The sequence below is a fragment of the Amphiura filiformis genome, chromosome 5, assembly GCF_039555335.1.
Source record: "Amphiura filiformis chromosome 5, Afil_fr2py, whole genome shotgun sequence".
NCBI lineage: Eukaryota > Metazoa > Echinodermata > Ophiuroidea > Amphilepidida > Amphiuridae > Amphiura > Amphiura filiformis.
The window spans coordinates 14,176,528-14,189,644 of NC_092632.1; positions in this window are offsets into that span (position 1 = coordinate 14,176,528).

The following is a 13,117-nucleotide window of genomic DNA, read 5'->3' on the forward strand; positions in this document are numbered from 1 at the left end:
TCTGGTTAAGTTTTTTTACCAAAATAGGGGATTTATGAATTTATATAGTTCCCTCTAAAATAAGATCACTTTAATGTTGTCTCTGAAATTTGACTTGCACAATATTGCATTTTGATTTTGAAGCATGCTTACGCTCTCTTGTATTATTACAGAGTTTATGCACATGTCAGTTACACATCCCTTTTGGATTTGCCCCCTGAGAATAAGATATTGATATATCATTAATCATGTCAATATAAGAAGACTTTGTAACAATAAAAGTTTAAGGGTATTAGTTTTCTGAATCAATGAGTCTGACGACTCAAAATTTCCTCTGCTGTTATGGTTATGCAGCAAAAGATCAATGTCTCTGTTCTGTTACCTAACCTGACCATAAAAATTATTAATGACATTGTAACCCAACATATAACATCCACTAAGCTATAATGAAAAACTGAAATGCAACTATAAAAATTGAGATAACCCAAACCACAATCCTGCCTAATCTCAACCTCATAATTTCTTAATCCAAACCCTAATCCTATGTAATCCTAACCAATACCATAAAACCTATCCTTATTTCTTGTGAGATACATGGTTACAGTTATTCTCCCCTTACAAGCCCCCCTAAAATTGCAAAATCAATGGGATTCAAATGTCACAAAACAAAAAATGCATAATCCACTAATAAAACCAACAACGCAAGTGGTATTGATCTAAATAATGAATTTTATCTAAGATTTAAAGCACCATAAATAATTTGAAATGACTTTTAACAACTCAGTTACACTGAGGATTTACACCGTATCATTTCAGTCAATATCAGAGTTTACTTTGTAAAAAACACACAATGTCTGAGCTCCATAGCATAAGCATATTATCCGGGATCATAACCCTAATAAAGGACGGTTTGGTCAGAGCTGTGTTACCCACCCATGGGAGGTACCCATGTTGTAGTATTTTGTAGTATACAGTGATGTTATAGGGCCTGTGTTAGGGTTATAACTTGAGAATAAGTCTTCTTCTGAACCAATACAGTAACAAATTATGATAAGAAGATGTCCAAACTCCTAAAGATACATTTGTCTACTACAATAATTTGAGGCATTTTACAACATGTGTACAGTAGTACTCAGATTTGCACTCGCCAGGTTGTCCCCATAAAAATCAGTGACTTGAGTCTTTTGCTTCGACTCGACTCAAGAAGTGCTAGAAACATTGCAACAACAACAGAGAAATGCCTAATTAACACTTGAACATGCTAATGGCTATTGGCTGAAGTGGGAGTGTTAATTGTACAATGTATTAATTAATAAAGTACACTTTTTGCACTATCTTGTTTTAATGATAACATAAACATCTTCATATTTTTAATGCATTTTAGTGTTAACACTCCCTATACCTTCACTATACAAGCCTTAGCCATTTACGTGTTTATAAACTGCTGTTTTTACAGTGAATGACTTGACTCAAGCATGAAATGATTCAAACAGTTAATGGAATGCTATTTTTAAACTGGAAATTGATCTCATATAGCCATAGACATGATAGATGAGTTTTTCTCCTCATTAAGGCATTATGCAGCAAAAAAAAAATCAATTTCCTCTTCTCTTTTTTGTTCCTTGTTCTGGGAATTGTTAAGAACTGTGTTATGTTATAACCCTAGCTACTGAAAAAGAAAAAAAATATTACCTCCATTTTTGTAAATCAAGATCATCTTAAAAGGCCATCCTGCTTAAATCTGTTGTATTTGACAGTTAAAAAAACCAAATAAATACTTTAATGGTTTCCTAATCCCATCTATCCATGATCATTAAACCAACAACACAAGTATTGATTCTGAGATTATAGATTTCAGATATGAATTGCCCCATAAATAATTTGATGACTTGAACATTTTTGGACATAATTTCAAAGTAGTAGCTGCTCTGTCAAATAACTTTAAGTTCTAATGCTTTAAAAGCGAGAGAGTATTAACTTAAGCTGAATTTATACCACATCACTGAGAGATGAGCGATTGGTTTTACCCAATGAGGCAGCGCGCTTTTCTCAACACAACAAAATGCGCGCTACCTCATTGGCTAGAAACCAACATCGCTCAGCGATGGAGTATAAATTCAGCTTTACAATCTTTACGTTAAATATCAGATTTAGACCTACATAGTTTAACATGCTTGTTCCGAAAATGCCAAAATCATACTTATTTTAGGGTGGTTTTAGCTGAACACAAATGCAAGTCAGATTCATGCAGTGGCGTGGCGTCATAGAGGGCACGGGGCATATGCCCCCCTCATAGGAAAATTACTGAAAAACGGCTTGTGCCCCCCCATGTGATGACCCACACTACACCACTGGATTCATGCAACAATGAATCAATCAATTATGGCTTGATTCAGTCACATATGATTATTCACCCAAAATACTGAATGCCTGTTTTTATAGTCACATGAAAATGGACCAATCTGTCGAGGGAAATTAGATGGATCAGAAAGAAGACAAATAAAATTTACAAACATGTTACTATCTGTCATGCCATTTTGTGATTTCAATAATAAATGAAAATATTTTGTAAATAATTAATACTACTTTCAATAAGTAAATATGAAATTGTGCATTTTCCTTCATTTCCATTTCAGACAACAACAAAATCACCCACATGTACATTTTTACATTGTCTTGTACATTGTACAGTTTGTACTTTGAATAGCCTCCACTCCCCCTTACAATTAGAAGATGTCACTAAGTTCAACTAAACTTATTACTATAAACCTATATCATGATATAATATGGTACATACCTGTGATTGTATCAGGTAATGAATCCATGAATGGGTGCAGCATTGGTGACACTCTTTTGCCTCAGGTACCTTCCCATTCACTCTTACAGCTGTCTCCATTACTGTGGGGTTTGCCAGAGTCAGAATTATTGTTATCACTGTCTACTGCAGATGGCTTGTGTTTAGATCTAGGAAATGTGCATTTATTTCAGTGTAAACATTGATGTGCATGAAAAGAAAAGGACAGTGTTTATAATATATTGAAAAAAAAAAAATGTTTCAGGATTTACATTCAGCAGAGAGCTCATGTGGTAACTTATTGAACATTCCTGATTCAGAGCATTTCTTAATTTCAAGAAAATGGCTTTTAATTCAGCTTAAAAGAGTATTTTGTGGTCTTAGCATCCTCTTTATATAACATTTTTCAGAAGCTTATTCCCAAAATTTCAGTTGATTCCAATTTTGTGTTTGCAAGTTATGCATGATATGTATTACACTGCTCCATAGGCCACTGTGTTGAACTACATTCTAGTACACCAGAACATATTCAATTTGGGGCTAAAAACAGCTAAATACTTTGGCAAAATTTATTTAAGTTATGGAGGGGAATGGATCTTTTTCAGTTTTCAGCCTTGACAAAATATCATCATTGATTTAAGGAACAAAATAGCTTAAAATAGCAATTTTTCTGTATCTATGCGCATTTGTCTGAGTAGAGTCATGGGAGATGGTCATCACATAGACTCTATAAGGGAGGGTCTGTGGTCAACAGGAAAACTTTACTAAATGTCACCTGAATGTTTTGCTGATAAACACCCTGAAATTTTAGCTGGTAAACACACTGCAACACACACACTTAACATATTAGTAAGATAATGAAAAGAATTGCGCCATGAAATAAAGGTGACTTAGGGTAAAACATAACACAAAATATTCTTTCCTGGTTGTCATTTCATTTCTTGCAGGTGTCCTTTTCAGCATTTCTTTATCTCTATAAGTCTACAAAATATCTTATTTCAATTATGTTTGTTAGTTTATCATGTTTATAAGATAACTTGATTTTTTAAGAAGGGAAGTCTCATCTCACCTATCTCTTATTTGCATAGTATTTTGTTGCTTGATTTCTTCAAGGAGTTGCTTTCTATCGTTGTGAATCTCTTGCACCTGTTCTGATAAGGTCTCTGTCATCTCAGAATTCTTCTTTACTTCAACCAAAGCAGAGCTAAGATCAGTCTACATGTAATAAGAATATGGCAATCAACTTAGATTTATTCAACTCTTTTATTCACTTTGTTGTACTCAAGTAATAATTTACATTTTTCTTTTATAAGCTGGTTCAATAGGATCTCATCGCCTCATTGCTTTCCCTCAGAGCTGTTAGAAAGAAATGTATTAATTTTCTATTTTCTCACATGTGATTAAAATGTCTCACCACATAAAAATATGGTAGTTGTCTCAAAATTATTTAACTTCCAGATTTCTATACCAAGTTATAAGAGCTACTTTTATGCTTTAAAGTGACTCTCACCCTTTGGATGTAATATAGTGATATTATGTGACTTTCAATCAAACTCCTTTTGTTCTCTTTTCTTTAAATTAATTTTGATTAAAATGTCTCACCACATCAAAATATGGCAGTTGTCTCCAAATTATGGCCGAATTATAGATCTACATCTATCAGGATCCTCAGTAAAGTTGCCAAAGGGCAATTTGACTGAGAAAAATTGGATATGATGGGTCACAAAATATTCAGAAAAAGACATGTCTATTGCAACATACCTTGAGTTGTTGTACAGATTGAGTGAGATCATTGATCATTCTCTGATTGTTGCAAACATACCTTGAGTTGTTGAACAGATTGAGTGAGATCATTGATCATTCTCTGATTGTTGCAACATACCTTGAGTTGTTGTACAGATTGAGTGAGATCATTGATCATTCTCCCATTGTTGCAACATACCTTGAGTTGTTGAACACATTGAGTGATTGATCATTCTCCGATTGTTGCAACATACCTTGAGTTGTTAAACAGATTGAGTGAGATCATTGATCATTCTCTGATTGTTGCAACATACCTTGAGTTGTTGTACAGATTGAGTGAGATCATTGATCATTCTCCGATTGTTGCAACATACCTTGAGTTGTTGAACAGATTGAGTGAGATCATTGATCATTCTCCGATTGTTACAACATACCTTGAGTTGTTGTACAGATTGAGTGAGATCATTGATCATTCTCTGATTGTTGCAACATACCTAGAGTTGTTGTACAGATTGAGTGAGATCATTGATCATTCTCTGATTGTTGCAACATACCTTGAGTTGTACAGATTGAGTGAGATCATTGATCATTCTCCGATTGTTGCAACATACCTTGAGTTGTTGAACAGATTGAGTGAGATCATTGATCATTCTCCGATTGTTACAACATACCTTGAGTTGTTGTACAGATTGAGTGAGATCATTGATCATTCTCTGATTGTTGCAACATACCTAGAGTTCATTAGGCGGAGGCCCGGTGTTTAATGTTAGCTTTGGCCAATGCTCTCTTGAGAAACTTTGATGCATGCCTGTAATTGACTGCTGACAGGCAAAGCATGTAGAGTATAAACAATTAATTCTAGACCCTGGACCCTGCCCGGGTTCCTGCACAGTGACATGAAACACGTGGCACACAGATTAAGTTTCAACATGTAGTGTCACCGATCAGACTGCAGTGTGCACAACCATGCATACACTGTGTGTGTATGTGCAATATGATATCTGTGATCAAACCAGGCAAGCTAGCTCCAAGGTTTTGCGCATGCACAACAGCTAGATGACCCCCAAATTTTCCTCCGATTGAATATTTCTACAACGCATGATTTGTTTACCCACAGAGATGTACCTATATACGTGATACATCCACTGTGAATAAAATTCCGTGAACTTGAAACTTGAAACTTATCATTCTATATTAATTTATAGGCCCTGCAGTAGGCCAATATCAAATGCGTATGAGCCTTATAATAATAGTGTATTTTTGTTTTATTTTGTTTTCTGTTTTTAAAAAAGGCACGAGGTAGCTTTAAATAATTATTAATTACTTTTTTTTTTTACTTTGAAGCGTATCAAATTTATTATTATATTGCAATTATGGTTGATTTTATACATTGATAATAATGCAGAGGTGTTCTTTGTTTGTTCAGCATCATAGTTAATTTAGGATGATCAAATTTATATGAGTAGCAAATTATGTAATTAAAATGTCATTTAAGGCCGAGTAAAATTAATATTTTGGTTCTCGTCCCTCCCTCCTCAATTTCTGGGATTTGTCAGATTTTTTTTTTTTTTTTTTAGATTTTTCAATTTTTTAGACTTTGGAATGATTTATGAAATCTTCATACATATAAATAAGTTTATTAGAGAACAAGCATCACTTCCAAGTCTTTTTGTGGTACTCTAGGGGTTTATCCTCAGAATCTCACATTTGAAAAAAAAAAAAAAAAAAGAAAGGGCCTCATCGTTTCCTCGAGCAATGTTGGAGAGACCGAAACTACTGACAATGCTAATTTTACATTGGGGAAAAAAAAAAAAAAAAAAAAAAAACCTCCCTCCCTCATCAATTCATGAAAATCCTCTGGACGAGAACCAAAACATTAATTTTATACGGCCTAATAGAGAAAATGTCAAATAGGCCTATGATATCAAATAGACCTAATTGAATATTTTGCAATTCTCAATTTTGGATGCGGGAGGGAAACAGTAGGCTAAACTCAAAACCAATATTTGTGAAGGGCCTTAAGATTTTGTTCTAGCGGGCAAAACCAATTTCACCGGGTTATCAACAGTGTATGCATTGTGTATGTGTATACCAAATACAAGGGCATGGACTTAATGTAGGCCCTACAAAGGGGAGCGAGAAAGGGATGCGACTTTAAATTTGTCTTTGTAGATGTAGTGAAAATTAATGTACAGAAGAAACTGCAGTTAACAGAAAGTGGTGCGAGAAAGGGGTGCGCGCTATCGTATTTATGAACATCATGACCGAACTAGAATTCCGCGGTAAAATCCGAGACCACGCCCTTTCATTTGCTCCAGACCTATGCAACCATTGCAACTTTGCCTGTGCTAAGTGTCGTATTCATGTCCCTTCATGGTAATAGAAAGGGGAGCGAGAAAGGGATGCGGACTTAACCGCTACTTATACCTGTACAGCAAAGGGACAAACTTGATGAATTGAACAATATGTCACCAGAACGATATTATAAAGGAGAGCGAGTTCGTGCTAGACCTATTATAACTTAACTGTGAACTAGATTTTCCATTTTTAAATTTAACCGTATCAGTTTAATTTGAAGCAGGCCTATGTGCTTTACATTTCCCTGTATGTTAATACCATAATTTATTTTAGAAAGGATATGGACTTAAAGGGGAGCGAGAAAGGGATGCGACTTTAAATTTGTGTCTTTGTAGGTGTAGTGAAAATTAAGGTACAGAAGAAACTGCAGTTAACAGAAAGTGGTGCGAGAAAGGGGTGTGAGCTATCGTATTTATATACATCATCATGATCATGACCCAAACTATAGAATTCCGCGTTAAAATCCTCGACCACACCCGTTCATTTGGGGCTCCAGACCTATGCTCCTATGCAACCATTGCAATTTTGCCGGTACTAATTGTGGTATTCATGTCCCTTCATGTTAATATCATAATAGAAAGGACATGGACTTAATGTACAAAGGGAAGCGAGAAAGGGATGTGACTTTACATTTGTGTCTTTGTAGCTGTAGTGAAAATTAATGTATAGAAGAAACTGCAGTTAACAGAAAGTGGTGCAGGAAAGGGGTGCGAGCTGTCTTATTTATGAACATCATGACCGAACTAGAATTCCGCGGTAAAATCCGAGACCACACCCTTTCATTTGCTCCAAACCTATGCAGCCATTGCAACTTTGCCGGTGCTAAGTGTCGTATTCATGTCCCTTCATGGTAATAGAAAATAGAAAGGGGAGCGAGAAAGGGATGCGGACTTACCCGATAGCTGTAGTTGTACAGAAAAGGGACCAATGAATTGAACAAAATGTCACCAGAACCATATTAGAAAGGGGAGCGGGTTCGTGCTAGACCTACCATAACTTAACTATGAGCTAGATTTTCCATGTTAAAATTTAGCCGTGTCAGTTTAATTTGATGCAGGCCTATGCCTTACATTTCCCTGCAGCATGTTAATACCATAATAGAAAGGATATGTACTTAATATACAAAGGGGAGCGAGAAATGGATGCGACTTTAAATTTGTGTCTTTGTAGCTGTAATGAAAATTAATGTACAGAAGAAACTGCAGTTCACAGAAAGTGGAGCGAGAAAGGGGTGCGAGCTATCGTATTTATGAACATCATGACCGAACTAGAATTCCGCGGTAAAATTCGAGACCACACCCTTTCATTTGTGAACTAGATTTTCCATTTTAAAATTTAACCGTGTCAGTTTAATTTGATGCAGGCCTACGTGCCAATATTACATTTCCCTGTATGTTAATACCATAATTTATTTTAGAAAGGATATAGACTTAACATACAAAGGGGAGCGAGAAAGGGATGCGACTTTAAATTTGTGTCTTTGTAGGTGTAGTGAAAATTAATGTACAGAAGAAACTGCAGTTCACAGAAAGTGGAGCGAGAAAGGGGTGCGAGCTATCGTAGTTATGAACATCATGACCGAACTAGAATTCCGCGGTAAAAATTCTAGACCACACCCTTTCATTTCTTTCATTTGCTCCCGGCCTATGCAACCATGGCAACTTTTCCGGTGCCTTCATTGTAAAAGGGGATCGATGCGATAGTTGTAGCTGTGCAGAAAGGGCACCAATGAATTGAACAAGTTATTATTACAACAATACGAGAAAGGGGAGCGGGATCGTGCATGCCCTATCATAGCTAAAGCATCTAACTATGAACTATAATTTCTATGTTAAAATTTTAACCTTGTCAGTTTATTTTGATGCAGGCCGTAAAGTCTTTCATTTTCCTGTATGTTAATATCATAATAGAAAGGATACGAACTTCATATACAAAGGGGAGCGAGAAAGGGATGCGACTTTAAATAATTATTTGTGTCTTTGTAGCTGTAGTAAAAAGTAATGTACAGAAGAAACTGCAGTTAACAGAAAGTGGTGCGAGAAAGGGGTGCGAGCTATCGTGTTTATGAACATCATGACCGAACTAGAATTCCGCGGTAAAATCCGAGACCACGACCTTTCATTTGCTCCAGACCTAAACAACCATTACAAAATAGGGGAGGTATTTGGGGGCAAATTTTCCTTGATTTCGCGCAAAATAGGGGGTAAAATTGCTGCAAATGTCCTCGATTCCCCGTGAAATAGGGGTCATTTTCAAATCCTGGAACGGTCATACGTCCTACCTTTAAATACAAACTGAACCCACCGGGGTGCTAAGTGTCGTATTCATGTCCCTTCATGGTAATAGAAAGGGGAGCGAGAAAGGGGTGCGGACTTATCCGATAGTTGTAGCTGTACAGAAAAGGGACTCCTTGATGAATTGAACAAGATGTCACCAGAACCATTTAAGAAAGGGGAGCGGGTTCGCGCTAGCCCTATCACAGCTTAACTATGAACTAGATTTTCCATGTTAAAATTAAACCGTGTCAGTTTAATTTGATGTAGAGCCTATAATGCCTTTCATTTCCATGTATGTTAGAAAGGATATGGACTTAATATACAAAGGGGAGCGAGAAAGGGATGCGACTTTAAATTTGTGTCTTTTGGGCTTTGTAGCTGTAAAGAAAAGTCACCCATAATATGTACTGAATAAACTGCAGCTTAGTAACAGAAAGTGGTGCGAGAAAGGGGTGCGAGCTATAATAGTATCGTATCTATCACGTCTATGAACATCATAACCGATCTAAAATTTCGGCATAAAAATCCGAGACCGCACCCCGGCCGCACCCTTTTATTGTTGCAGGCCTATGTAACTTATCCCCTGCTAAGTGTCGTATTCATGCATCGAAAAGGGAGCGAGAAAGGGATGCGGACTTAGCCGATAGTTGTAGCTGTACAGAATGGGTACCAATGAATTGAAAAAGTTATTATTACAACAATACGAGAAAGGGGAGCGGGATCGTTCTAGCCCTATCATAGCTAGAGCATCTAACTATGAACATGATGAACAAGAATTTCTATGTTAAAATTTTAACCTTGTCAGTTTATTTTGATGCAGGCCGTAAAGTCTTTCATTTTCCTGTATGTTAATATCATAATAGAAAGGATACGAACTTCATATACAAAGGGGAACGAGAAAGGGATGCGACTTTAAATAATTATTTGTGTCTTTGTAGCTGTAGTGAAAAGTAATGTACAGAAGAAACTGCAGTTAACAGAAAATGGTGCGAGAAAGGGGTGCGAGCTATCGTGTTTATGAACATCATGACCGAACTAGAATTCCGCGGTAAAATCCGAGACCACGCCCTTTCATTTGCTCCAGACCTAAACAACCATTACAACTTTTCCGGTGCTAAGTGTCGTATTCATGTCCCTTCATGGTAATAGAAAGGGAGCGAGAAAGGGGTGCGGACTTATCCGATAGTTGTAGCTGTACAGAAAAGGGACTCCTTGATGAATTGAACAAGATGTCACCAGAACCATTTAAGAAAGGGGAGCGGGTTCGCGCTAGCCCTATCACAGCTTAACTATGAACTAGATTTTCCATGTTAAAATTAAACCGTGTCAGTTTAATTTGATGTAGGCCTATAATGCCTTTCATTTCCATGTATGTTAGAAAGGATATGGACTTAATATACAAAGGGGAGCGAGAAAGGGATGCGACTTTAAATTTGTGTCTTTTGGGCTTTGTAGCTGTAAAGAAAAGTCACCCATAATTTGTACTGAAAAAAACTGCAGCTTAGTAACAGAAAGTGGTGCGAGAAAGGGTGCAAGCTATAACAGTATCGTATCTATCACGTCTATGAACATCATAACCGATCTAAAATTTCGGCATAAAATCCGAGACCGCACCCTTTTATTGTTGCAGGCCTATATGGAACTTATCCCCTGCTAAGTGTCGTATTCATGCATAGAAAAGGGAGCGAGAAAGGGATGCGGACTTAGCCGATAGTTGTAGCTGTACAGAATGGGTACCAATGAATTGAAAAAGTTATTATTACAACAATACGAGAAAGGGGCAGGATCGTTCTAGCCCTATCATAGCTAGAGCATCTAACTATGAACATGATGAACAAGAATTTCTATGTTAAAATTTTAACCTTGTCAGTTTATTTTGATGCAGGCCGTAAAGTCTTTCATTTTCCTGTATGTTAATATCATAATAGAAAGGATACGAACTTCATATACAAAGGGGAACGAGAAAGGGATGCGACTTTAAATAATTATTTGTGTCTTTGTAGCTGTAGTGAAAAGTAATGTACAGAAGAAACTGCAGTTAACAGAAAGTGGTGCGAGAAAGGGGTGCGAGCTATCGTGTTTATGAACATCATGACCGAACTAGAATTCCGCGGTAAAATCCGAGACCACGCCCTTTCATTTGCTCCAGACCTAAACAACCATTACATCTTTTCCGGTGCTAAGTGTCGTATTCATGTCCCTTCATGGTAATAGAAAGGGGAGCGAGAAAGGGGTGCGGACTTATCCGATAGTTGTAGCTGTACAGAAAAGGGACTCCTTGATGAATTGAACAAGATGTCACCAGAACCATTTAAGAAAGGGGAGCGGGTTCGCGCTAGCCCTATCACAGCTTAACTATGAACTAGATTTTCCATGTTAAAATTAAACCGTGTCAGTTTAATTTGATGTAGGCCTTTCATTTCCATGTATGTTAGAAAGGATATGGACTTAATATACAAAGGGGAGCGAGAAAGGGATGCGACTTTAAATTTGTGTCTTTTGGGCTTTGTAGCTGTAAAGAAAAGTCACCCATAATTTGTACTGAATAAACTGCAGCTTAGTAACAGAAAGTGGTGCGAGAAAGGGGTGCAAGCTATAACAGTATCGTATCTATCACGTCTATGAACATCATAACCGATCTAAAATTTCGGCATAAAAATCCGAGACCGCACCCTTTTATTGTTGCAGGCCTATATGGAACTTATCCCCTGCTAAGTGTCGTATTCATGCATAGAAAAGGGAGCGAGAAAGGGATGCGGACTTAGCCGATAGTTGTAGCTGTACAGAATGGGTACCAATGAATTGAAAAAGTTATTATTACAACAATACGAGAAAGGGGAGCGGGATCGTTCTAGCCCTACCATAGCTAGAGCATCTAACTATGAACATGATGAACAAGAATTTCTATGTTAAAATTTTAACCTTGTCAGTTTATTTTGATGCAGGCCGTAAAGTCTTTCATTTTCCTGTATGTTAATATCATAATAGAAAGGATACGACCTTCATATACAAAGGGGAGCGAGAAAGGGATGCGACTTTAAATAATTATTTGTGTCTTTGTAGCTGTAGTGAAAAGTAATGTACAGAAGAAACTGCAGTTAACAGAAAGTGGTGCGAGAAAGGGGTGCGAGCTATCGTGTTTATGAACATCATGACCGAACTAGAATTCCGCGGTAAAATCCGAGACCACGCCCTTTCATTTGCTCAAGACCTAAACAACCATTACAACTTTTCCGGTGCTAAGTGTCGTATTCATGTCCCTTCATGGTAATAGAAAGGGGAGCGAGAAAGGGGTGCGGACTTATCCGATAGTTGTAGCTGTACAGAAAAGGGACTCCTTGATGAATTGAACAAGATGTCACCAGGACCATTTAAGAAAGGGGAGCGGGTTCGCGCTAGCCCTATCATAGCTTAACTATGAACTAGATTTTCCATGTTAAAATTAAACCGTGTCAGTTTAATTTGATGTAGGCCGGGGATGTAGGCCTATAATGCCTTTCATTTCCATGTATGTTAGAAAGGATATGGACTTAATATACAAAGGGGAGCGAGAAAGGGATGCGACTTTAAATTTGTGTCTTTTGGGCGTTGTAGCTGTAAAGAAAAGTCACCCATAATTTGTACTGAATAAACTGCAGCTGTAACAGAAAGTGGTGCGAGAAAGGGGTGCAAGCTATAACAGTATCGTATCTATCACGTCTATGAACATCATGACCGATCTAAAATTTCGGCATAAAAATCCGTGACCGCACCCTTTTATTGTTGCAGGCCTATATGTAACTTATCCCCTGCTAAGTGTCGTATTCATGCATAGAAAGGGGAGCGAGAAAGGGATGCGGACTTAGCCGATAGTTGTAGCTGTACAGAATGGGTACCAATGAATTGAAAAAGTTATCATTACAACAATACGAGAAAGGGGAGCGGGATCGTTCTAGCCCTATCATAGCTAGAGCATCTAACTATGAAC